The sequence below is a fragment of the Ambystoma mexicanum genome, chromosome 5q, assembly GCF_040938575.1.
Source record: "Ambystoma mexicanum isolate Mex_15411 chromosome 5q, UKY_AmexF1_1, whole genome shotgun sequence".
In the NCBI taxonomy this organism is placed as follows: Eukaryota; Metazoa; Chordata; class Amphibia; order Caudata; family Ambystomatidae; genus Ambystoma; species Ambystoma mexicanum.
In genome coordinates this window covers 511,122,705-511,149,600 of record NC_090933.1, presented here as the reverse complement: position 1 = coordinate 511,149,600, position 26,896 = coordinate 511,122,705, and the positions used below count along the sequence as shown (strand labels likewise).

Below are 26,896 nucleotides of genomic sequence, written 5' to 3'. Positions count from 1 at the left end.
ACTATGCCTTTATCAGTAAATGAGATTGTCATATTAAGCTTTGTCATCAAATGTTGACCCAATATATTTGTATTTTTATTTGTATTTATTGGTTTATAAAGCACTTTACACCAAAGCACTGTACAATTGAACAACTTAATACATAAAACATAAACAATATAACAGTAGAAGCAAATTACAATATGAATCAGTCAACAAAACAGTAAGAAGAGCAATTAACTGAAGGGAATAGGGAGAATAGTGGAGTAGGACTGGGTGGGGGGGAGATGTGAGGAGGAGGGTGGGGGAAAGTTGAGAGTGGGGAGGTAGGGGAGGGAGATAGTCAAGGGGAAAGATAAAGGAGGGAGGGGAGGCAGGAAGGGCAAGGGGTTTCAAGGAGGAGAGTGGAGACGGAGAGATTTAAGGGAGGTGCGGAATGAGGAGAAGGTGGGGGTATAGCGGATTGCAAGAGGTAGGGAGTTCCAGTGCAGGGGGGCTAGGAGTTGGAAGGAGCGGAAACGGGAGGGGGCACAGGGGGACGGAGGTACAGTGAGAAGGGAATGGTCAGCAGACCGAAGGGAACGGGAGGGAGAGTAGAAAGAGAGGAGGGAAGAGAGATAAGGGGGAGCCAGACCATGGAGAGATTTGAAGACAAGGCAGAGAAAGTGAAATTTAAGTTGGGAGTGAAATGGAAGCCAGCCAAGGGAAGATGGGGAAGTAGAGGTGGAGTCACGGGAGGTAAGGAGACAGAGGGTACGAACAGCAGAATGGTAGATAGATTTGAGGGGGGCGAGATGAGAAGTAGGTAGTCCAAAGAATAAGGAAGAACAGTAGAACAGGCAGGAGAAGATAAGGGAGGAGATTAAGAGTTTGGTAGCATATTGACAGGTGTCTGCCTGGAATATAGCAGAGGCATCTTCATATTGCATTCCCCTATAGAGACTTGTAACTCTTCAGTGAAAGGAACTCGACTTGTAGCTCCTGAAAAGCCCTGAGTATTCATGGCAGTGCCAGACATTAAAAACTTTCCTTCACGTATACATGAGCGTGTTGCACCCTTGTCCACTAGAAATGATTTTTTTCTGCCCCCTATAGTGACGTCAACCCTTGGTTCCTCATGAGGATTTGGCGTCACGGATAGGACTGACCATATCAAGTCTCCCAGTGAGCTGTCCTATTGCGGGTACAGACTCATCCTGTTGCCTGAAAATGGATTCCCTCAACCAATTGTGACACTCCCTATGCTAGGCATAGTTAACTGTCCCGTACTTGTACACTGCTGAATTTGCACGGGCGCGTGCTGCGACTGCCCTTGTGGTGGAGCCACTGCTGTCTGTTGTGTTTGCAAGCCTTGCTGCACTCTCGGCGCTTGCTGCTGTTGCACCGTTTTATTCTGTGCAAACCCATTGTTATACTGCTGCGAATATGTAGGCGGGTTTGACATCCCCCTCTTGAGAATTGGTCGTTGTGCACGAACCCTTGGCTTCTACACATGCAATCAAAATGCCCTGTCATCCTGCATGTCCAGCATAGGGGTGGCCTCCTAACCTGCCCATCCTGTACATTCTGACCATCATTATGCATGTATTGAAACCCTCCTTGGTTGTTCTGAAAACCTCCTCGATTATTCTGCAAATTTCCTTGATTATTCTGAAAACCTCTTCCTCGAAATCCACCCCTTCCCTGCGGTGTAAACCCACGATTATTCTGTTCAAACTCCCTCTGGTTATTCACCTGTGGCGCGCTTGCATTCTGCTGTGGATTCGCTCCACCTACACTCATCAACATTGTCCCTTCAATGGCATATTTAGACAGTTTTTTTCTGCACTAACTTTGCCTCCTCGCCTTTCCGGGCATCATTTTTTTTGTGATTCTTCTCCTACAGAGGTCCACAATAGTGTGCAATGGTCAACTGAATCTCGGACCACGGTTTGGCTTCAATACCCACTAATTTCTTCAGCTGCTTTTGTACAGGTTCTGGTAACCCTTGACATAATATATGATAGAATACTGGTATAGATTTTGCTCAAGATTCGCGCGTTTCCAAAGCCCAAGATTCCTGAACATTTTGAATGTAAAGCAATGGATCATCTCCGTCCTTCATCTTTTTTGTCATTATAGTTCCCATATCAGGCATGTCCGGATATAGTACTCGTAGCGCTTTCCAAACTGCCGCCCTACAGTTATTGAATGGTGCTCCATCATGAGCAGTGTTAACTATAGTCACACCAGGGTACCGCGGCCTTGTCCATACATCATCAGCTCTCTCACCAAGTATGGCGATAAGGAGACCTTTAATGTCCGCTATAGCTAACGTGTTTTCTCCCATCGTTTTCTCTTACTCATGTATCCATTTCCCAGCGCCCAAAGTTAACATGGGGAGTTTACATCTTTGTCCATCTGGGGCCATGGTATATATTGTGGTCGGGCCCCTCCTTTTTCCAATAAAGGAAACTGCAATGCCCCAAACTCATTCTCATCTCTCATCATTTGTCTGTCCAATGCAGGAACGACATTACCACATCACCTTCTACCAGGTAGCGATCTTAATCTACTCACATAAGGTGACGATTCTCCCCTTTCACTATGGAAGTTCCCCTTGGGTTGGTCTGACTGCGTCAGCGGCTCTGGCGCCCTTGTTACAGGTGTGTTTAAATCTGACCACCTGACTTCTTTCTCTAGTGAAAAACATCCCTCAGGGCCACATATGTCTCTTATTCCTTCCCCTTGGGAGGTGTCTGTCCTCATCTGACATTTCTTGTGGCCAATTTGTGTGACTTTTCTCATCATCCTCTCTGCTTAGAGTCAGTCTATCTAGAGATAGCTCCTTTGGCCTCACACTACATGAGGCTCCCTCTGTATCATATAACTGAGTACTCTCGAGTCGATCGTTTTTTCCTTTCCCCCTTAACTCTTTCTGGGTCTTCATTTCATGATATACTTTAACAATCGCTTCTCCAATACTCCTTGTGTCAAACTCGTCTTCTAGATTTACTCTAGACGGGCCTGGTAATGACTCATATTCTGGAAAAAATTCCTCTATATCGTCCCATGGTACTTCTGGCTCTGGATCTCTTATTTCCTTGTCTAAGCGCTTCAGAACGTGGGCTCTCTGCCTTCTCTTTTGTTGAAAATCATCATCAAATTCTCTTTGTTTCCTTGATTCCTCTCTTACTCTGTCTTCCTCTCTTTTCTTCATATCCCTTCTCTCATTTGCCCTATTTATTTCTTCATCCTTTCGCCTTTGCATTCTTTTATCCCTTAATTTCAGTTCCTCTACTTCTATTCTTCTTTGCTCTAGCTTTTCCTGCTCATCGATCGCTCTCTGTCTATTATCGTGTTTTCTTTGCTCCTCTGCTCTCTCCTGTATTCTCGATTGTTCTTCTTGATATAACTGCTCTCATCTTTGCCTATCCTTTCTTTTTGTCCCTTCGTCTTTCAATCGTTCTTCTCTTTCCTTATCTCTTTTGTTTTGTTTGTCTTTATCTTCCTGTTGTCTTACATCCTCAATGCTCTTACTATCGAGTTTTAATAAAATCTGACCACCCATCCATTCATTCTGCAAAAGCACTATCTCATCAGCCTTATCTTTCTCCCTTCCATCGTTTTATTTCTCTTCCTATATCTAGAGATGTACTTGCTCGATCACTTCTTTCCTTATCGCGTCTCTCCTTGTCCCTCGGGACCTTAGAGAGTACATCTTTCTCCCTGCCCTTGTCACTGCTTTGCACAGGTGACTCATATGCCGGGTTACTATATCCTGTTGCTGCTTTAAGCTCTCTCAATGGATATAATCCATCGTCTTTCTAAGTTTCGTCTCCTGTTTCAGCCGGGGCGGGGGAGTAGAAGGCTCCTCACCCCTCATATTGCACATATTAAGTATCCAATCTATAGGGGTTTATTGCTTCCTCTCTTGTTGGTACATCTTCCAAAGTTCTAAACTTGCTAATCGCTTTTCTAGGTTCTTTCCTGTGTATGCCGCATGCAGATATGTCGTCATATGCTGCAAGACTACCTTCGATAACGAGCCTCCCTGTGGCCACGGCATAAACATTTTATCTGTGATTCCTTTAACCCATTCTGCACTGTACTGTTTCAGCTTAGGTTTATGTTTTGGTAGCTGCTTACAAATATGCCTAAGTGGAATAATATCCTCCATCTTTAACTCATTTACCCTTAGTGTGGCACTTCGTTTCACTTTCGAATCACAGGTTTCTAAACACGTTTCAAAAAAATAACATAATATGAGCGAGCACCAATCGTCGCAAGCTCCAATCCCACTAATAAGTTTTTTAACTTTAATCTTACTAAAAATCATCAGGTTCAATTCTAGTCAAACAATATTTCCACTTATGATGACATTGCTTTATGAAACCACACAAAACAAACAGACAGACTCAACCGGTTACATAGATTTCTTCTAATTCTCCTCTTAATACTTAATAGCCCTCTACAAATACTCCGATTGGAGTTCAAGTTACCCCTTTTGTCCCGTTTTAAAACAGGACTGTATCCTATGATTCCACTATGGAACGTTGGGTTCAAACTTATTCTGTTACGTCATAAAGACGCAGGCCAGGGCATATTCTCTTATCGTGGCCACTCTCACAATTTATCTCATTGATCGGCCACTCTCGAGTCAGTATTTCGTTCCCCACATATATTTTACACTTACTCTTATGTTATATTTTATCCCGCCTCCCTCCGTTACTCTTTTTTTTCTTCACTCCTCACCCATGCTTTTGTCAGCTCGCTCATCTTATTTTTTACTCACTGATATCATCTTTTCCGCTTCCGAACCTTGGGATCGTCCGCCTTTTTTACTGCCTCTTCAACCTTCCGATCAATTTTCTTCGCATAGACGTGGCAGGGGATTCCATCTACGGGGAGCTTCATGTTCTTTCAGCCGAATGGCAAAAGCCGTTCGATATTACCTGGACTCAGGTTGATGGCTCTTGAACCATCCTCTCTCTGCTACCAAGTGAACTGGACTGTCCAGCTCCTTTGTTACTTGGATAACTGTGGTAATTCTAGAGCTAATACATGCCGACAAGCGCTGACCTCCCGGGATGCATGCTTTTATCAGACCAAGACCAATTCGGGTTCGCCCGGCCGCTAAATACTGTGGCTTAGAACATTTGTGATTACCTTGGTTTAGGTTACACAACCACACTAAATTGGTTGAACTTCATTCTTTAGAAAAAAGGAAAACAATTTTTTTTCATTTGAGCATAGTAGATACCTTTGGCTTAACAATAGATATTTCCTATAATAGTCCCAATCCACTTTATGCCTTAAGGGACGACCCCGATTTATTTTTTGTATGCAGCTCCTGTGATGAGCAGCAATTACCTTTTGAGATGGATGGGGATGCAGATCTTACTCATACACCAAATAATAGAGCCGACTCAGGAAGTTGACAAAAGGTAAACTGTTTTAATATCAAGTATCTAAAATAGGGGGGCGTGGCCAACTGCCGAATCATGTGCAGGTGAATTCCGGGAGCTCCCGTGCAGCCACCGAAATCTGCATGAAATCCTGTGTAAAATCCCCACGGATGCCGTAGAAAGTACTGGGGAACGAAGTTGAAGTGCCAGGGTGAAGGATAATCTGTTTAAGGATGGGTGTAGGGTGTAGTCTGTGAGGCACGCCGAAAGGTCTGGGGCTTCGGCGGGAAGAGCTGCCTAAGATGGCCCCTGTGGAGCTGTGAGAGCGAGGAGGAAGAGCCGTGTGGAGCCCGTGGGTGCTGGTAATGGACGGTGCTCTCCGAGGACAGCGAGGGTCCTGGTGAGCACGGAGGTGTCCCTGGCAGAGGTGGAAGAACGGACCCTGCTGGGCGAAGCACGAGTAGGAGTGGATTGGGCGGCGGACGGTGAAGCGAGTCGCCGTTGGGAGTGGCGCTGGTTGGCCCGCAGAGACAGCGGCGGGAGGAGTCCCGGCTAGGAGCCGGAGGTTGGTGTCCGGAGAGGAGCGGCCAGGAGGAAACGGATGGGGGGTGCCAGCCGGCACGGCGGCTGGAGCAGAAAGACCGACTGGCGCCGCGAGGAAGGGACCCTCCGGCAGAACAAAGAGCCCTAGTTGCGGCACTGTGGGAGCGGCTGTTGCGGTGCGGGCTGTGGGACGGGACCTCGCGATGAAAAAGTGAACGGGGGCCCGCACGGTAAGTCCTGTGTGGGGGGGTTCTCCCCACACACAAAGACATTGGTGGCTGCGTGTCCCTGAGAGGAGAAGAGGCCCAGGTGCCGGCTCTGCAGAGAGATCACGGAGGTTGTGGGTTGCCGATGAGGGAGAGCAAGACAGAGAGGTGACTCCCCCTGGCGGGGGGCTTGGAGCGGGCCCCAGGAGGCGGTGGAAGTGTTGGTGGAAGAAGCCTCTGGGGTGTGGGGGCTGGGAGGTCTGATCTCTGGTCTCTCTCCTGTTGGGGGGTTATTGAAGTCTCCCAGCCTTCCTCCGGGCTGCCCGAACGTCCCGCTCCGGCCGGAAACTATTGAGTGGAGTGAGGGGTGGAGGGCCCCTGGGAGCGGGGTTCCCCCCTGTACCTGCTGAGTGTGGCGCATATTGGGGGCCTTGGAGATTGGCCCCTGATTGAGTAATAGAGTGGGTACTGAGGACTGCTGGAAAAGAAGGGGACGCAGGCTGGAGGACTTTGCTGGGGCTTGGCATTTTGGGCGGAATTGGCGGAGGTTGGAGACTGCTGAGAGAGAGGTGGGCTCCTGAAGAAAGACTCAGGTGGAATAGGTGGACTTAGGCACAAGGCTGCCAGCTGAGGACAGACCGCAGGATTTGCACTTGAGGGGGTTGCCTATAGGAACTGGTGTACCATGGGTAAAAGCCAGCAGCGGATGGAGAAGTACACGGAGGCAAAAGACAGGCCCCAGAGACAAGAGGGACCAGATCGACACGGGGGATCCCCAGGGGAGGAAAGAAGCTCTGTGACCCTGGACTCGCTAATGGAGGTGATACAGGTCTCCAGGGATAGTCTTCAGGAGAGCATTAAGGAGGTACGAATGGATATGTCTCTGGTGAGGTCAGACCTCCGCGAAGTGTGCGAGAGAGTTACGGAGGTGGAGCAGAGGGTCAGTACGGTGGAGGAAGATGTCCAAAAGCTAAAGAACCAGGTGGCGGGACTTATAAGCGCAGCTCGAACCCTGGAAGTTAGAGCTGAGGATGCTGAGGGTCGCTCCAGGCGCTGTAACATCCGTCTGGTTGGTGTCCCGGAGAGGGAGGAAAGCCCTAGCGCGGAGCTTTTCGTGGAAAATCTGATCCTAAAAGTCCTGGGGATTAAGGGCCTGTCCAGCCTCTTTACTGTGGAAAGGGCACATAGGGTTCCAGGAAGGTCTCCGCCGCCGGTGTGTCCCGCCGAGAGTGCTAGTGGCTAAAATCATGAACTTCCGGGACCGTGACGCCATTCTGCAGGATGCTCGCAGGGTGGGTCAGTATGCGATCGAAAATGCAAAGTTGAGGATTTTTCCAGACTTTACGCTTGAGGTACAATGTCAGAGGAGATCCTACGATGCGGTGAGGTCTGCGGGAACTCAACTTAAAATACATGATGTTCTACCCGGCAAAGTTGTAAGTGTTGTTGGGGGGGAGGTCATGGTTTTTCACCGGCCCGAAAGAGGTATGGGACTGGTTGGACATGAGGCAACATAAAGGGGATCCTTCTCCGGATGGTCCTAGGGTGGGGATGGCTCGGGAGGTGGAGGAGTGTGGATAAAGCCTAACATGATGCCGCTGAGGGAGACCCCCGGCAGAAGCTGTTCCTGAGAGTGGGGTGCTACTGGAGAAGGAGGGGAAGATGTAGGTGGGGCTGCATGGGGCAGATGGTGATACCCCTAGTTTAACCGACACCACTAACTACCAGCCCTGAGGGAGCGATGGACGAGAGGTGGAATAGTTGAGTGGGTCTACTGTTATGGTAGCCGAAGGGGGAGGGAAATGGAGGGGAGGGATGGGGGAATGGGGGAGGAGGGAGGGAGGGAGGGAGGGGCGAGGGAGAGGGGAGGAGGGTCTGGGTGGGTAACACCAAGTTGGGGTTCGGTGTGGGAGGGTGGGGGAGTTGTATAAGACCATTGGATGTGAAACTTGGCACAGCAGTTAAAAGTGGGAGAGGGAAGATGGGGTTGATGTCATGTGTACGGGAGAGGGGCTGACATGGGGGCAAATTCCGATATGTTGAATTAGTAAGATAGGAAGTTTGAAGAGTGGGACATGGAATGTCTGGGAGCTGGGGAACTATCAGAAGAGGAGGAGGGTGGGGGAATATTTGAAGAGGCAAGGGATACAGGGGGCCCTGTTGCAGGAGACGCAGGCGAATGTGGAGGTGTTGGGGAAGCTGGAGAAACTGTGGGGGGTCAGATACGCGGCACAATGTACTCAACTCAGGCGAGGGGGGTTCTTATCTGGGTGGCAAGGGGGGTTCCACTGAGACTGGAGCGGGGGGTGGTGGATGGGGGAGGTAGGAAAGTCCTGGTACGCGGTATGTGGGAGAATAGGTCACTATGTTTGGTTAACTCATATGCGCCTAATGTGGATGACGAACAGTATTTTCCCTCGGTGTTGTGCATGATGGGGGCCTATAGGGGGGAAATGATAATATGGGGGGGAGACTTTAATTGTCACTTGGATGAGCGGTTGGACGGGCAAGGTACTGGGGGGGGCAAAGAAGTATATGGCGGGGTCATTACGGGAGGTAATGCAGGAACTGGACCTGGTAGAGATATGGAGGGAGAAACACGGGGAGGAAAGGGGTTTATGTTATTACTCTAGTGTGCATGGTTCCTACTCACGTTTAGATTATATGGTAACAGGAAGGGAACACTGTCACTATTTTGGGGAGACAAAGTATTTGGGGTGCATTCTATTGGACCACTCTCCTCTGGTGACAACGCTGTGCGGGCCCAGTGAAAGCCCTCCGCGGCAGTTGTGGCGGATGCGGAGGGAGGCGTTACGAGATGGGGCCTTTGTGGCGGAGCTTAGAGAGGAGATCAGGTTATACTTTGAATTAAACGAGGGCACAGTGGGCACTAGGGGAGTGTTTTGGGACGCCTTCAAGGCGGCCATTAGGGGGAAATGCTTGGCCATGGTAGTTGGGATGAGGAAGCGCCTCTTAGAGACGTTACAGCGGACAGAGGCCCAGGTAGCGGGACTGGATAGGGAGGCAGCGGGTGGGGCAGAGGTGGGGGAAACACTGGCGCGAGCACTGGCGATCCACCAGAAGAACCTGGCGGAGCTGTCACACTTTGATGATAATAGACGAGATGTGAGACTCCACTGGGAGGGGGATAAGGCGGGCAAACTTCTGGCATGGCTAATTAGTAGGGAAAGTCTGAGTCGCGTCATAACTCAGATCCAATCTAGTACCGGAGGGATAGTTGGGACGCAAAAAGAGATTAATGCGGCCTTTGTGGCATACTATAAGGAGCTCTATACGAGTGAGAGGAGATATGTAGAGGTGGAGGACCTCATGGAGATGCTCCAGTTGCCGAAGTTGGGTGAGGATAGTCGGGAGGAGTTGGATGCCTCCATAGGGGAGGAGGACATTCGATGGGCGATACGCACTATGAGGAGGGGTACAGCGCCGGGTAGTGACGGGCTCCCGGTGGAGTTCTATGAGGAGTTTGCTGACCTTCTTGTCCCGCAGCTTCAGAGGGTATATGAGGAGGCGTTCCAGGGGGGGTGCCTCCCAGAATCAATGAGGGAAGCAGTGATCACAGTGATCCTAAAAGAGGGGAAAGATCCGAGGGATTGCACAGCATATCGGCCCATCTCGTTATTAAATGCAGATGGGAAAATCCTGGAGAAGATTTTGGCGGCCAGGTTGGCGGCAGTTGTATCGAATCTGATACATCCTGAGCAATGTGGGTTTATAGGAGGCAGGAATACGTCGGGTAATATCTCCCGGCTACATCACATGATTGATCGGGTGAAGTCACAAAGGCGGGACGTCGCGAGAGCATCGTTTGACGCCATGAGGGCATTTGATTCCATGGAGTGGAAGTGGCTGTTTCAGGTGTTTCGGGAGTTTGGGTTTGGGGAGAACATCTGTAGGTGGCTGACCTTGCTGTACACTAAACCGCTAGCGATGGTGAAAACTAATAATTGGGTGTCAGAGACATGGGAGTTGGGAAGGGGGACTAGGCAGGGATGCACAGCTTCCCCAATTTTATTCGCTCTGGCTTTAGAACCACTGGCGGCATTTCTGCGGCAATAAATGGGTGAGGCTGGAATTGAAGTGGATGGGCAGAAGCATATTGTATCCCTATACGCGGATGATTTGTTAATATACGTAGGGGACCCCAAGATATTTCTTCCAGACCTTTTAGAAATACTGTGCGATTTTAGAGCTATGTCGGGGTTCCGTATAAATCCGGAGAAATCGGTTTTGTTTCAGTTGGGAGAGCTACGGGATTGCCCAGCGGAGGAATTACCAGAGCTGGGAATAAGATGGGAGACGGAATCATTTCGATACCTGGGGGTGCAGGTGTTTCATGAGGTAGTGGACACGTTTGTACATAATACAGGGGGGGCATTATCCAAAATAGGGGACTCCATCCAATTCTGGAAGATCTTACCCCTTTCGCTGATGGGCAGGGTGGCATTATGTAAAATGGTAATCCTCCCGCGGTTGCTTTACTTCTTTACGAATATACCGTATGTGGCAAAGAAGGCGTTTTTTAAAATGTTGGATGTCAAGATTAGGGAATTGCTGTGGGACACGGGGAGGAGACGGATGTCCCTGCAAACTCTGCGGAGATCGAGGGAGGGTGGGGGATTGCGCCTTCCGGACTACGAAAAGTACTTTGTGGCGGCACAATTACAATCGGTGCTGTTGTGGGATCAACCGGAGGCGGAACTCCTGGGGACACTGGTGGGGCCCTTGCAGCAGGGGTGTAGGCCGGTGGAGCTCTTGTGGCACCCACTGGGCAATGTGGGGACGTCGGTGGTCTTTGAAGCGGTAAGGGAGACATGGAGGAAGTATGTGGGCGGTAAGGGGGTTAAGGGCCGTTATGAGAGTAGTCTCCCATGGGGGGCTGACCAGAAACTCTGCCAGGCAATTGGGAGGGTGGGGATACGGAGATTACGGGAAAAAGGATGTGAAAAGGTGGGGGACTTTTTCGAGGATGGGCAGCTCCTTAACTGCAGGGAGTGGTGTGACAAGTTTGAACTGCCACAGGGAGTTTTTCTGGCATATGGAGCGGTGGTTCGGAGGATGGCGGATCTATGGGAGGGGATCCCTGAGGAGCCGGAATCATGCCGGTGCTCCGAGTACTACTTGATCGGGTGGGGGGTGAGAGAGCGCACCTCGCAGGTATATAAGGCTCTTGGAGAGAGGATGGCAGAGAGGGAGTTGAAAGTCAAGGAGAAATGGGAAGTGGATATGGGGTGCTCGATATCGAGTGAGGAATGGGAGCGGGTCTGGGACTTGGTCCGGAAGTCCTCGAGGAATGCCTGCTTCCAGTTGGTTCAATTTAACATCCTGCATAGGTTATATGTTACCCCATTGGTGCTCAAGGCGATGAGCGGGGAACACCAGGGTGATTGCCCCAGATGTGGGTCAGAGGAGGTGGGGTTCTGGCATATGGTGTGGGAGTGCGGGGCAATAATAGAGTACTGGGACGAGGTGCTTAAGGGAGTGAATGAGCTATTGGGAATCAGCCTGGAGCGGCGTCCGGAGATTTGTTTGTGGGGGAACCTACCGGGGGGGGCAGCGTAACAAGTTGCGGAACAGAATGGGTCTGTTTCTACTCATATTGGCAAAACGCTGACTGGCGATAGAGTGAAAGTCGCCCCTGGGTCCGACAATCCAGTTATGGAGGAAAGATGTACGAAGATGGGGTTTAGCGGAGTTGACGGTGTTGCAGAATATGGAGGTTGGGGAGGATATGGGGGAGGGAACGTCCATTGGTCCCAATTGCTGAATGACCTTGCAAAGGATAATGACCTGCGTCCACTGTGAAATAACATATGCGGGAGAGAAGCCATGATGGGGAGGGGGAGCTCGGAGATGGGGGTAGCAGATGGATTGGCCCTAATCTCACCGAACTGTGAACACTTAAGCTGGAATGCTGTGACCAATGGTGGAAGGGGGACTTAGACGGGACTTGGGGAGAGGGGGAGCGGGAGGGGGAAGTTGTTGGTTAAGTTTTGTTAATATCTGGGAGGGACTGATTTTTGGGCTTGGGGAGGGTGAAGGGACAGTTGTGGAATTGTTATAATAAAATGCTAATAAAGAGTGTTAAAAAAAAAAAAGTATCTAAAACAGGGAGCATAACGAACATCAATGCGAACGCTTGATCTTAAACTCTTCTTTATTTGAGAAAAAATGTATTTTTATAAGCAAAATGCATCATTACTGACATATAACCTACGCGTTACCAATGTCATTCTACGTGGCAAACTACAGAGACCTAACAGAGGAGATAATAGGGTCTGCGGGAACATCCAAGTATAGAATTCATATAGTCTAAAAAAGTGTATTAACTATGTTATTGGGTACTTAACATCATGTGGACAACTAAGCCCTCCTCTAAAAATGACCACTATGAACGTCACTAAATACGCAGGTCCTCTACAATTGGTTGGCACTCTGTCCATCTTCAGTATTTTTCCACCTACGTTAGCAGCTTGCAGGATGGTTGTGCAGATGCTGGTGAGGTTGCCTTAACTTTGGCTTCCCACCAATTAGCATATCAATCCATCATCATCTCAGTGGTCCACTGTCAATTAGGCCTTTGAACTTCGTCCTTGAGAGTGTTCTTAGCTCTGAGAAAACTAGGGAGTGAGCAGCACAGTCTGCCTCCATGTGTAGGTTCGATCGTCTTGCTCGTCTACTTCATGCTTCCATGTGACTATAGACCATAACATTTACGCCTTTCTCGTGTATTTAATATTTTATTCTAATAGTCCTCCCGTGATGTCTCTTATCCTTATTGCTTTCTTGATGCCTTATAGAATATTTGCATTCTCTAATCACTGCATCCTCTGGATGATATCTATGAGGATGAGGAGAGGTCAGATTTGGAATTTGACCCTGTTGAGCCTGATGTAGCTCCTGTCTTTTCCAGGCACAGTCAATTGGAAGAGCTACATCAATCTCTTCATGATGGCAGTGGATTGGACACTTCTCCTGAGGTGGAGTTTGGCAGACCTCAGCCTGGGGCTCATTCAGGGTCATCATACAGGAGACTGATGGCTAGGGTCACTGAATATCTTGGTTGGTCTAGTCCTCTGGAAGTTTTTGTTCAGGATGACTTAACTGATATTTTGGATCAAGGTCTGTCCTCTGACCCGGTGTTAACTTTTCTTTTGACGTTGCAGAAAAGGGTGGCGGCTGCTTGGCAGACACCAGAATCTCTTCCGGTGGTTAACAAATCGTTAACTAAAAAATACTGCCCTTCCAATAGTGACCCCAGCTATCTTTCCTCTCACCCCACATCCGAGAGTTTGGTGGTTCAGGCGTCTATGGCCACCTTGAGGCAGGTGGCGTACCCTACTATCCCTCCTGATAGGGATGACATACGCTTCGATGGTTGGCCATGCAAGGTGTTTTCTGCAGGGAGTATGGCGCTGAAGTCGGCCAACTCCACTTGTGCCGTAGCAAGATTTTCACACACTCTGCGGAATTGTGTTTCTCTAGCGGCTGAGCATATTCCCGAAGGGGAAGAAAGGGATGGGTTCCTTGCTCTCGTGCAAGATGGCAAGGATGCCATGTGTGAATCCCTTCAGTCGGGATTGGACACGGCCGACAGTGTTAGCTGGTCCATGGCTGCGAGTATCGTTATACGCAGGTTTGCGTAGTTGCAGAAGTCGGGGTTTGCTCCGGATGTGTAACGCTCACCTGATTCCCGCAGAGGCGCCGGTCTTGACTGGGTGAATGCCGTATCTTCAAAGGTGATGTGTAACACACGGTTGGCTCTTTGGGCTGGACCTCTGTGACTGTATGTCTGACTCGAAGAGTAAGATGTCTGCAGATAGAAAATATGGGATTAATGAACTGGGTTTATTGGGTGCCTCTCTCCTCTTCCCTTTCTCTTCTCCTGTAGAACCCCAAAGGTTAACGCCCTCACCTTAGGTAAGTGAACGCCGAGCTCTCCATCTGCCTCGGGGCAGGGTGCCTTAACCAGTTTCTTCACTGGATAAGGGTGCAGGCCTCTTGACCTCAGAGGACTGCTGTCCGTCGTTAACTGCACGAACGGTAAGTTCTGGGCACTTCAAATGTCTTAAAAGTCTTTTGTAATGATATCTCTTGTTTTGCAGGGTTCCGGCGATGGCGGATGGCGGGCTGATGAGAGTTGAGGATCGAACCCGCGTGAGGAATAGAAGCGCCTGGAAGCACGTAAGTAAGCGCTTGTAGCCTGCTTCACGATGCGCACTAACTGTCCCTTTTTATCTTGCAGGTACAAGTTCGGAGCTTTAGAGAAGCTGAAGGGTGCTGGAATACCCACTGGATTCGGCGTGGGAAGGAGTAATGGCACGTGAGTAATAAAGTTGCCCAATGTCTTTAAACGCACCTTCTTTTGTCTTTCAGATGCGGGATGCAGCGCCGAAGGCCTCCGGAGCGTGCGAAGAGCTGGTAAGCTTTTGTCTTTCAGATGCCGGAATGCAGTGCGAAGACCTCCGGAGCATGCGAAGAGTAGGTAAGCCTTTGTCTTTCAGATGCCGGAATGCAGCGCGAGGCGTTGGTGACAGCCGATGGACCAGGTAAGATATGCGCTGCCACTGAAGACCGTAGTGCTAACCTGTTCTTTCTTTGTCTTTACAGGTGGTGCTGAAGACTGGATTCCAGGATGGTAAGCCTTTGTTCCCTTAGGCCCAGGATCAGAAGCAGAAGACACGATGAGCGTTCTGCTGCAGAGAATGCAGAATAACGCAAAGCAAGATTCATCCATCGGGTGTGGTTTAAATAGCCTCCTGTAGTGCTTAGGTGTCTCCTTCCACAGCCACGCCTAGGTAAGAAAAGAGTTCCTGCTTTCCAGAAGAGTTCCAGTGTTCTGAACCTAGGGAGTGGCTCCTGCCCCACCCAACAGGAAAAGTAGTCCCAAACAGAAGAGGATCAGGGGTTCAACTGGCAGGTAAGTAAGCAGCATGGTCTGCTGCAGGTAAGTCCACCCAAGCATTATGAGCCCGGCGCTTCCAGCACTGGGACTGGGCACCTTTATGAGCCTGGTGCCACTGGCGCCAGGACAGGGTCCAAAAGGTCCCAATTGGGACTGGCTGGCGCTCGGAACCTGGGTTATGGGTCTGCTTCCAAGGGAGTCGGGCAAGTCCTGATCTTTTGGAAGCAGAGATCATGACAGGATGTGCAAGCCCGTCTTTTGAACATGCCCTTTGATGGCACCCACTTGTTTGGCAGCAAGGCTGACGAGAGCCTTGAGAGGTTGCAGACCTCAAAAGCTGCAGCTAAATTTTTGAGCGCAGCTGTGCATCAACCTCTGCCTTTTCGTCCTAGGGGACAGCAGCAGAGGGGAGGTTACTCTTGTTACTACTCCTCTTTTGGTAGTATGAGAGGAGCCACCAGTCAAAGGGAAAAAGTACCTGTGGTGTTCGGGGAAATAGGGGTGCCAAAGCCGCTCAGGCAGGGGCCTCTTTGCCTTCAAGCGCTGCCGCAGCCGCTTCAAGGCAAAGAGGCCAAAACAAGCATGAGGCCATGTTCCATTGTTCGCCGGTTGGGGGCAGACTGTCTCAGCATCTCGAAGAATGGCGAACCATTACTTCAGATGCGTGGGTTCTGGATACAATAGCCCACGGCTACTGCCTTCCCTTCCTAAAGTGGCCTCACGACAATCCACGGGGGAATCTCTCTTTGAAGCTTCCAGATCCGTTCCTTGTGCAGGAAATCCTGACCCTGCTGGAGAAAGGCGCTATTGAACTGGTGCCTGTAGCGGCGAGGAACAAGGGATGGTATTCCCCATATTTTTTGATTCCAAAGAAAGACTGGGGATTGAGACCCATCTTGGATTTGTGTTGGTTGAACACATTTCTCAGGAAGGACAAGTTCAAGATGGTCACTCTTTCTCAGGTCCCCCAGGCCCTTCGGCTTCAGGATTGGTTGGTGTCTCTGGACCTACAGGATGCTTCCTTTCATGTGCCGATTCATCCAAAGCACGGAAAGTACCTGAGGTTTGTGGCTGGCAGCTCGCACTTTCAGTTTTGGGTCCTGATATTCGGATTGACCTCCACCTGAGGGTCTTCACCAAGCTTATGGTGGTGGTGGCAGCGTATCTCAGGTGAGGGGGGATTCACGTCTACCCCTACCTGGACGACTGGCTGATTCGTGCACGTTCTCCCGAGCAAGCGACAGATCATCTCTCACCTGCCGCTCCCTCCACAAGCTGGGCTTCTCCCTCAATTTCTAGAAGTCGCATCTGACACCTTCCCAACAGCTCCAGTACATCGGGGCTGTGTTGGACACGTCCTTGGGGAAGTGCTCGCCTCCCAAGGTGAGGGCTCATCACATTGTGCAGATGGTGAACAAGTTTCAACATGCCCAGTGTCTCCCGGCTTTTGAATTCTTAAGATTGCTCAGCCTCATGGCATCCCGCAAATTTTCTGGTGCCAGAGGCCAGGCTGAGAACGAGATCCCTGCAGTGGGTCCTCAAGATGCAGTGGTCACAATTATCAGGAAAGATGTTGGATCCCGTTCAGATTCCACTCTCTGTCTCACAGGATCTTCTGTGGTGGGCCAATGAAGGGAACCTGATGAAGGGGGAGCCATTTTGGCAACCGTGGCTGGAGGTGACTGTAGTGACGGTTGCTTCCCTCACAGGAAGGGGAGCTCATGCCCACAATTTGACCGCCAGCGGTCGTTGATCTCCGTCAGAGTCCAAACTCCACATCAACCTATTAGAGCTGAGGGCCATCAGGCTGGCCCTGAAGGCTTTTGTGACGTCTGTGCGGGGGAAGAGTGTCCTGATCATGACGGACAACACAGTGGCTATGCATTACCACAACAAAAAAGAGGGGGTAGGGTCACATTGTGCAGCAGGGAATATCACTCTCGGCAGTTCATCTGGCCGGAGAGGAGAATGCGGCGCAGGGTGCTCTGAGCAGGCAGAGCATGGCCTCTTATGAGTGGGAGTTGGTGTTAGGCAGAAACCTGAGCAGTTCCCTCTGGGACCACTGCAAAAGATTTAAGACTACAGGTGTTTGGCAGTAAACCCACTTGGTAGCAGTCTGTACCACACAGATTCACTTGGTAGCTGTGGCTGAGCAGTCAGACTTCCCTCAAGAAGAGTTAGGCAGTATACAGAGTATTCACAATAGGTCAAAAGGAACACAGTAGAACAAGCAAACACTGACCAGAGCTTGGTGTAAAATAGATATAATTATTTATTTAAAACCACATCTAATAAAACACACAGGCACTAATATTAAGCAGTTCAAAACACGGTCACTAAAAGATATACACTCCCTTAAAGGAATATTAGACAAGTCTTGAGTAAAGCCCCACTTATTTTCAGACAGCGGTGAGCGCTTAACGCAGATGGCACTCTAATAATTCGGTTTAAAAGGGAGAGAAAAGCAGAGTGTAAATTGAAACAGATCCCAACACTTTCACAAGAACACAGCAAGAGAGGAAGGCAGAGTCAAACCGTGAAGTTAGAGATCAGAAAGCCGGATCCACTTTAAGAGGATCAGAACGAAATGTGTCCAAGGTCACACGGTTGAAAAGTGCACAAAAGTCTCAAAGGTTCAGAAAGAGTTGGACTAAAAGAAAGGGACCAGTTAGATGGTCATGGCAGCCAGCCCAGTCCAGAAGGTTAAGGGATTATTATTACCTTGTAGCAATCTTTAGAAAGGGAGGCCTGGCGGACACGGTACCTTAAAGTGGTGAGAATACTCCAGCGGGGGCAGTTGTTCCTGGCAGCGGATGCAAGTCGGTGCTTCGTCCGGGGGAAGAGAGGATCTCGTTGGGGAGGAAAGCAGGAGTCCGTTGCACTGCCAGGGAAGAAACCAGCCGCGGAGTTCTCAGTTAAAAGGAGCGGTCCTTTTGTTCGCGGTCCAGTGGTAAGTGGCTATCCGGTTGCTGGGGTGCTTGGCACGGGCAATTCGACCACGAGACGTCCTGGGATGCGAGGAAAAGAAGGTAAACTGGTTGTGCCCACCAGTCAGGGGAAGAAGACTCTCCAGCAGGGAGATCTTCTCTGTCGTCGGGAAGTGGTGAGTCTGTTCCGCAGGGCTTCATCGGTGGTGTCATCGTAGCAGGTCAGCTCAGCTTCTCCCTCGTCGGATTCTCATGTCCTGTGGTGACTTCTGCAGTTCCAGTCCCCAAAGCCCTGCTTATATGCAGCACACCCCCATTCACTCAGCCTAGCTGTCAATCAAACATGCTAAGTGGTGAGCCGACTGGCTCACCACTTGGGCCAATCACACAAGAGTGCGACTTGAGTTACCAAGGTAACTCAGTCCAGGGTGCCTAAACCCCCTCCCATACCCCCTGTGGTACCCAGACAGAGTGGCACCACTTTTGGAGGCTTCTGTGGAGAAGCCTGCCAAAAGTGGAACAAAGGGCTCATCTTGAGTTGGAGTCACAGAAGAGAACACAAACGGCATTTTAGAATCGAGTCCTGGCAAAAAATACCAACCGGCGAATTAATATTAAATAAATAAACCGGCGGTATGTTCGAGGCTATGAGAATTAAATAATTAAAGTTGGTAGCCTCGAACAATGGGAAAATCCCATAGGGATATATTCGCGGTCGAATATAAAAAGTAGTATCCACTCCCACCAGCCAAAACTCGATCAGGGGGGATGGAGACATGCCCCTCGACTAACAGACCCCAGGGCAATCGAATTGCCCCGACCAGTACGTCCACAATATGATGGTTTGTACTGGTTTCTGTTCATAATTTGGGACTAGTAAAGCCAATGGTGACTTTACATGCCCTGGGAGACAGTAGTCATTCACAGGGGATGGATTCTATGGTGGGTTGTCACTATGACACCCCTGTGTCACTGCACGGAGGGTGCTGTGTAACGCACACATGAGACCCTATGGAGTAAAGGACCCCATAGCCCATAAAACACATTAACAGTTGGACACCATAAATCATGTCCAAGAGTGGGAGAAAAAGAGTCTCACTCTTGGCAGGAGAAAAAAGCAAACTCCAGAAATCGAGCAAAGCTGCTGGGGGACTCACTGGGTTAGGAAATTCAGCCTAAACAGAGAATTCTCCCTAACAGTTGGCTTAGGAAGTCCTTCTGGAGATCTTCGCCCTTTGGGGAACCCCACAAGTGGATCTCTTCACGACCAGTGCCAACTGGAAGTGCAAGAGATTCTGCTCAAGGGAATTTCCTCTGAGAGGAGCCTTAGGAGATGCATTTGTTGTGGATTGGTCATTCCCACTTCTGTACGCGTTTCCTCCGGTCACCGTCATTCCTCAAGTGTTAAGGAGGTTGCAGAGGTTCGGATCCCACATGATCCTCATTGCTCCGGATTGGGCCAGGGGAGCGTGGTACCGGGACCTTCTAGAAATGTCCATCTGCCCTCCACGCCATCTTCCCTACCGAGAGGATCTTCTCTCACGCGAGGGGGGTTGGGTTCTCCATCCAGAGGTCAAGACTCTCAACCTCCACGCTTGGCATCTGAAAGGTTGATATATAAGGATTGGGACCTCCAGGATGACGTGATGGAGGTGTTGCTTTCGGCCAGTAACCAAATCCCTGTACCGTTGGCGTGACTGGTGCAGAGGACAAGATGTTGAACCTTTTCATGTTCCATTCCCGTGGTTCTGCCTTTCTTGCATTCTTTGGCCTTCAAGTTGGAACCATTAAAGGTTACCTGGCGGCGCTGTCTATCTTCAAGCGCTCGTCTGAAGAATGTTCATATTTTAATATTCCTTTGATTTCCCAATTTCTTAAAGGGCACACTAATGTGTTCCCAATGTCCCCGTTTCAGGTGCCGGTTTAGGATCTGAATTTGGTCTTGAAATTCCTGATGGGTTCTCCATTTGAGCCTTTGCACTCTTGTCCTATGAGACTGTTGTCTTTCAAGACGGTGTTCTTGGTTGTGGTTACATCCGCTCACAGAGTGAGTGAATTGCAGGCACTTTCATCTAAGCCGCCCTTTGCTGTGTTCCAGAAGGACAGGGTTGTACTGAGGGTAGGTCCTTCCTTTCTACCTAACGTAGTGTCTGAGTAACATTTAAGCCAGAAAGTGGTACTTCCTTCTTTCTATCCTCCTCATCCTGGTAAGGAAGAGGAGCGACTCCATAGCTTGGACCCTAGGAGAGCTCTGAGCTTTTATATTTCTAGCATGTCCAGGGTCAGAGTGGACGATCAACTGTTTGTGGGATATGCTGGATACTGATTGGGCCAGGCTCTTACCAAACAGACCTTGTCCAGGTGGATAATCCTCACCATTACTGAAAGTTACAGACTGGCAGGCAAGGACACTCCTGAAGGGTTGCAAGCTCATTCCACTAGGGGTGTGGCTACTTCCACAGCCCTGCAGCGGGGAGTTCCTATTAGGAATATTTGTGGCGCAGCAACATGGGCTTCTATCCACACATTTGTCAAACATTACTTAGTGGAAACGCTTCATGGTCAAGACATGGTACGGCGGTTCTTTATTCTGCCATCTGATTGGGTATTCAAAGTTCTTTTCCCTCCTCCATTTTCTGGTACTGCTTTGGGAGTCTGTCAAAGATGTGGAATACATTGGAGGACACATTCCATTCGAAGAACAAGTTACTTACCTGCTGGTAACGTTCTTTCGACTGGATGTTCATCCAACGTATTCTACATCGCCCTCCCAGCCTGCCCCTCTTTAGAATTTCCTATGCGATTGCAACTTATGTTCCCGCAAGGCTATGTGCAGTCAAGCAGGCATTGTGTGCGAGCATGTCACACGTTATGGAGGAAAAAACATAAACTGAGGCTACGGGCGCCGTGCGTCCTATTTATAACATCCGGTGACATCGCCCTCGACGGAGGCCTTCGAGGGATATCGACCCAACGCCATCAACGCAGGACGCCCTCTGCTGAAAAACTTCCGAAGTACACAGCTGTGGACATTACATGTCAAAGATGTGCAATACGTTGGAGGAACATCCAGTCGAAAGAACGTTACCAGTTGGTAAGTAACTTGTTCTTTTGGCAGTGGCTGGTACCCCTACCATTCATCCTTGCTGTTTATTGGTTCTGCTTCTTCAGGGATTTCGTTCAACTGGCCATCATATTTCTTTGTATGTAAATATGGTTTTCTCAATGGGTACTTTGGCTCCCAGATTCTCTTGGGTATTGGTCCTTTCACTGGGACTGAACTGAGTCCATAGTCTACTCTTTGTCGATTCAGCTGTTCTGTATATGTCTCATACTTTGGTTTCCAGCATACTGGTAAAAGGGACGGGTCAATTGAGGCGGGGGTACTTGGCTCCTTCTCTACAAGCTTAAAAACAAGTCAAACAAAGGGCATCAAATCTGACAGGATTTCACATATACAATATTAATAATTCATTTTTTGTACTTTTAAATTTGTAGAACAAATTGCAGTTGAGCGAGCAGAAAAAGTACTTCATTTAAAGCTAAATTAACACATACAAAAACAATAATCAAAACATTGTTACAAAATATCGAGTACAATCAATGTCTATTTCTAAAGCATGATCTACTAATCTTTTAGCAGATTAGTAGATCATGTAGATTAACATTTAGAATCGGAGCAAAGTGTTAATGTCAGTTGTGCTTAAAGACCCCATTAAACATGTATTTCATAGCAAGACACAAGTATGTTATGTACATGCTATGTTGATTGGCATTTTTCAATCACATATCTCCCATAGTAAGTGCATCCATCATCCCCAATGGGCCAGTGGGAGATGCAGCTTTAACTCCAAATATGGTGACTCTGTGCCAACATTCCCCTTTCCAGTCCGTCTTTTAACATTGCATTCTGGGGATCGTAGTCCTGGGCTTATTAGGGGGGAAATCCGGGACTACAAGTAACATTGCCCGGGACTGAACTAGCATCTCGCCACAGTAATGGGGCATGTGGGCAATGGGCATCTATGTAAAGGGTGCAGCTGGGGAGCTGTCCGTCCTGATGAGTCACAGGCGTGCTAGAAGATATTGACAAATTAAGCACTGCCTGAAAACTTCAGAAAAGCTATGAGGGTTGTAGTGGCCTAATATTAAATGCTGCACAAGTCAATGGTTTAAGTGGGAGTTTTATTGGTACACTCAACCATCAAGTAGATGAGACAATCAGGACATTTGTTCAAGTTTTGATATACATATATTGTCCTTCAGTTAACTCACTGCCATGAAGCCCTGTATTCATTAAGGGCTTGTTGCCAAAACTGCACAACACAGCCAACTTTCTTATGCAAGTGACATAGTCGTTAACTGGCTCTGCACTTTCCTGCTTCCTCGTGTAAAATTGTAGATGATGCAGCACAGTGTTCTTTTTACTGGACAATCTTCTCACTATCCTGTGCACAGCTTCCTTGAAGACATCATCATCCCCCGCTGCTTGTTCAGGCTTCAAGCCAGCAAAAATTATTTGCCCTTCGACCCTCATGGCATTAAGCAGCATTGCGTTCTTCCTTTCCGCAGCGTAGCCCATACCACCTATACTCTCTAGATACGTGTTGAACAAGGGCTCCCATTGCGGCCATGGTATTGCGGGCCTACCTGGGGATTGGAGAAATGCTGGTGGAGGGAGGGGTTGCACCTTGCATGATAGAGCAGAGGAGTTTCGTCCAGGATCCTTGTCGCCAAATATGTAGTGGCTTAATATAAAACGCTGCACGGGTTGATAGTTGAAGGGGGGGGGGATTTATTGGCCCACTCAACTATCAAGTAGATGAGACAACCAGGACATGTGTTCAAGTCTTGATGTACATATGTTGTCCTGCAGTTAACTCTCTGCCATCAAGCCCTGTATTCATTAAGGGCCTGGTGAGGCTGTGGTTTCTGCTGTTATTATAATGCCCCAGTCTGAACGGGAGGAGCGCCAGGGAGCATCAGTTCAGTCCTGAGGTCTGCTCTGGTTTTCCGTGTTGTCGCGCCAAACCACGCAGCCCAGCTCTGTGTTAGGCACAAACCTGTGCAGTTCCCTTAGGGACCACTGCAAAAAGTTTAAGACCACAGGAGTAAGCAGTAAACCCAATTGGTAGTAGTCTGCACCACCCAGATTTACCTGGTAGCTGTGGCTGAACAGTCAGACTTCTCTCAAGAAGAATTAGGTAGTATACAGATTATACACAATAGGGCCAAATATACAGTAGAACAAGCAAACACTGACCAGAGCTTTGGTATTAAAAGTATATAATTATTTATTTAAAACACACTTATGAAAATACACTGGCACTAATATATCAAGCAAATTCAAACACAGTCACTATGAGTATATACACCTCCCTAGTTAATTATTCGACAAATCTAGGTTAAGACACCACTTATTAGCAAAACAGAGGTGAGCGCGTAACCTTAGATGGCACTCCAATCATTTGTTTAAAAGGGAGAGAAAAGGCAGAGCATGGAAATAACACAGTACCAACACTTATTAGAACCCCCAGCAAGGCAGGAAAGGCAGGGTCTACTGTAGAGCCAAAGTTCATAGGCCAGGCCCACTCTTAGAGAAAGCAAGGCTAAATGTGCCCAAGATCACACAATGGAAAAGCACTTGAAGTCTTTGCAGAAAGTGTCAAAAGTGGTCGGATCAGTTCAGAAAGATAAAGTTAGAAGGTTTGGAGGCCAACCCAGTTGGAAAGTCAAGGATTTACGGGACACCTTGGACAGTCCGTTGCAAGGGAGGCCAGGCGGGACGCAGTACCTTAAATGGTGAGAACGTTCCAGCGGGGGCAGTTGTTCCTGGCAGCGGGTGCAAGTCGTGGCTTCGACCAGAGGAAGAGATGATCTCGACGAGGAAGAAAGCTGGAAGTCATTGCACTGCTAGGGATGAAAACAGCCGCGGAGTTCCCGATTAAAAGGTACGACCCTTTTATTCGCGGTCAGTGGTGAAGCATGGCTATCCGGCCACCGGGATGCTTGGCACAGGCGATTCGACCACGAGATGTCCTGGAAGGCGAAAAAAGGCGAAATGGTTGGTCCCACCACCTCAAAGGGAAGAAGATCTCCTCTGTCGTTGGGGAAAGTGGTGAGTTCTTTACAGCAGGGCTCCACCGGTGGTGTCGTCGTCGTAGATGGCTCAGCTTCTCCCCTCTTCGGATTCTTTAGGTCCTGTGGCGACTTCTGAAGTTCCAGTCCCCAAAGCCCTGCTTTTATGCAGAAAAACCCCCATTCAACAGCCTAGCTGTCACTCAAACATGCTAAGTGGTGAGCCGGGCGGCTCACCACTGGGCCAATCACACAAGAGTGCAACTTGAGTTGCCGAGGCAACTCAGTCCGGAGTGCCTAATCCCCCTCCGACACATCCTGTAGACCCCAGACAGAGTGGCACCATTTGGAGGGCTTCTGTGCAGATGCCCGCCAAAAAGTGGAACAAAGGGCTCGACTTGGGTTAGAGTTTCAGAGGCGAACACAAACGCCATTTTAAAACTGAGTCCTGGCAAAAAGTCCCAACCGGGATATTAATATTAAATAAATAACCTGGCGGTATCTTTAACATTGCACCAAAAAGTGGTGCTTTTAAAATCAATGGGAAAATCCCATAAGAAATATTCCGGTGGAATATTTTGCGTGGAATCCACTGCCACCAGCCAGAAACTCGACAAGGGGGGTCTGGACAGTGCCCCCTTGAAAAACAGACCCAGGGGCAATCGAATTACCCCTACCAGTACTTCCACAATATGATGGTTTGTACTGGTTCTGTTCACAATTTGAGACTAGTAAAGCCAATGGTGACTTTACATGCCCTGGGAGACAGTAGTCAGTCCCAGGGTATGGAGTCTATGTTTGTGGGTCACTATGACACCCCTGTGTTACTGCACTGAGGGTGCTGTGTAACACACATACCAAAAACACATGAATCACTATGGAGTAAAAGACCCCATAGCCCATAAAACACATTGGGCCTCATTACACGATAGGTGGTAAGGGTTAACCGGTACCGGTATTTTACCGGTACCGGTAAACCCTTACCGCCTTACTACGAGGTCCCTTTGCGGGTTGGTACATTAACGCCTGCTTTTAGCATGCGTTAAAAAACGAACCCGCAAAGGGACCGGGGTGCTAATTACGGTACCGCAATTTGCGGTACCGTAATTGGCGCCTTCCCCATTCCCATTATGCCCTATGGGGAAAAAATGGGAATGGGGAAGGGCAATGGAGGAAGGAGGAATTACCGCCTTCCCAACCTTGGAATAGGGCGGTAATTCCCCTTTCCTCCAAGGCGGTACCGGTAAATTACTGGCATGAACCATGGCGCTTATAGCGCCATGGTTTACCGCCTACCGTGTAATGAGGCCCATTCACAGTCAAAGGACATTCTCAAATCATACCTAAGAGTGGGAGAAAAAGAGTCTCACTCTTAGCAGGAGAAAAAAATAAGCCCCAAAAATCCAGCAAAGCTGCTGGGGGACTCACTAGGTTTGGGAAATTAGCCTTAACAGAGAATTCTCCCTAACACTCTGTAGTCTCGCAAGATCACGTGTGGGCCGTGATCTCACAAGGCTGCGTCTGTCTATACATGGGTCTTACTCTACATTACAGCCGGGGTCACGGCACAATTATCAGACCACGATCTGCTATTGAGTCCGAAACAGTGATCAGCACAGAGAGGCTGTATAAATGGGCACAGCTCTTTACTGCTAACAAGCAGTATACATATGTAGTTGCAATGTACTATAAAGCAGCAATGGGCTATACAAATTCCACATTACATGGCTGACAGATTCATAGATAATAATGAAAATTGTCAGCCATGCTGGTTTTAACATATATTGGACTAATTCATCCATAGTATTTAATTGAATATTTGAGAATTCTAAACATACTATATGTATGCAATAAAGCACATTTAAAATACATTGATAAAAATAATGCCTATTGTATGGAAACTCATTTAATGTTTCACTAAGGAAGTGCTGAGTGAATAAAGTTGTCTTCGATTTTGTCAATGTATAGTATACCCGTCCCGGACTAAAAGGTTGCTAACTTAATTTTTGTCTTGGCTACTTAACCTTTTGTGTTGGACTAGACTGACAATTCCATATATTAGCTAACAGCCAAACTCTTAACGCACGCTGCTAATAGTATTGGTAGAACCGTGAAACTTGTTTAATAAATAATTCAGATTTTCAACACATTCGTTTCAGAAAGTCTTCATTTTATTTAAGACTTGGGGGCGAAGGATTATGCTTCTCTTTCTATTTTACTACTTCAGCAGCAAAGTACAACCAATAATATAATGATAACAAAGCTCGAAAAAACTACAAAAACCATTTAAATAGAGTCTTTGGTAGTTCTGATATTATTGGTCCTCAAACTGACCATGCGACAAACTTAACAAATCAGTATAGTCCTTCTCCATGACCACATTGTCCCTTCTCATCTACTTCCTCTTTCTTGGCTCGGTCGAAATTGCATCCACTGATCTTCACAATCCTGCCGAGTACGCGAAAAACCTTCCTCAATTCCCTGTTTGCTTGGTATCCACACTGAACCTATTAGGAAAAAATATATATATCCGGTGACTGCAAGTCGAAAGAGGGTGGGACAATCGTAAAATCAACCACAGTTTCCATTTGCTATAACTTTATACATATGAAAAGATATGTAACACTTTAACTTATTCATCATCCACATCCACAAATCCACTTGACCATTTATAAACTCTAAAAACAGTTCAATATATATTCATCCAATTCATTGCTATTACGATTAAATAGGGTGGGATAATCCTTTGCCTCTGTGCCTTTAATAGAATTATGACTTACTGGAACGAATGTGTTGAAAATCTGAATGTCAAGACTGGAGGCTTGGTTTATGTTTGTTCAAAGATTACTCACC

At 48.3% G+C, this 26,896-nt stretch overlaps 1 protein-coding gene and 1 long non-coding RNA gene across 4 annotated transcripts in view; one reads left to right on the top strand and one right to left on the bottom strand.

Annotated features, from left to right (window-relative positions):
- CCDC178 (coiled-coil domain containing 178) overlaps nt 1-26,896 on the top strand; it is a 3,486,252-nt gene that overhangs the window by 790,711 nt on the left and 2,668,645 nt on the right. The gene's annotated exons all lie outside the window — the stretch shown is intronic.
- Nucleotides 26,197-26,896, bottom strand: part of LOC138497482 (uncharacterized) — a 238,933-nt gene continuing 238,233 nt past the window's right edge. For both annotated transcript variants that reach the window (XR_011278592.1, XR_011278591.1), the window contains one exon: nt 26,197-26,550. This is a non-coding gene — a long non-coding RNA (uncharacterized lncRNA). The remainder of the gene's footprint in view (nt 26,551-26,896) is intronic.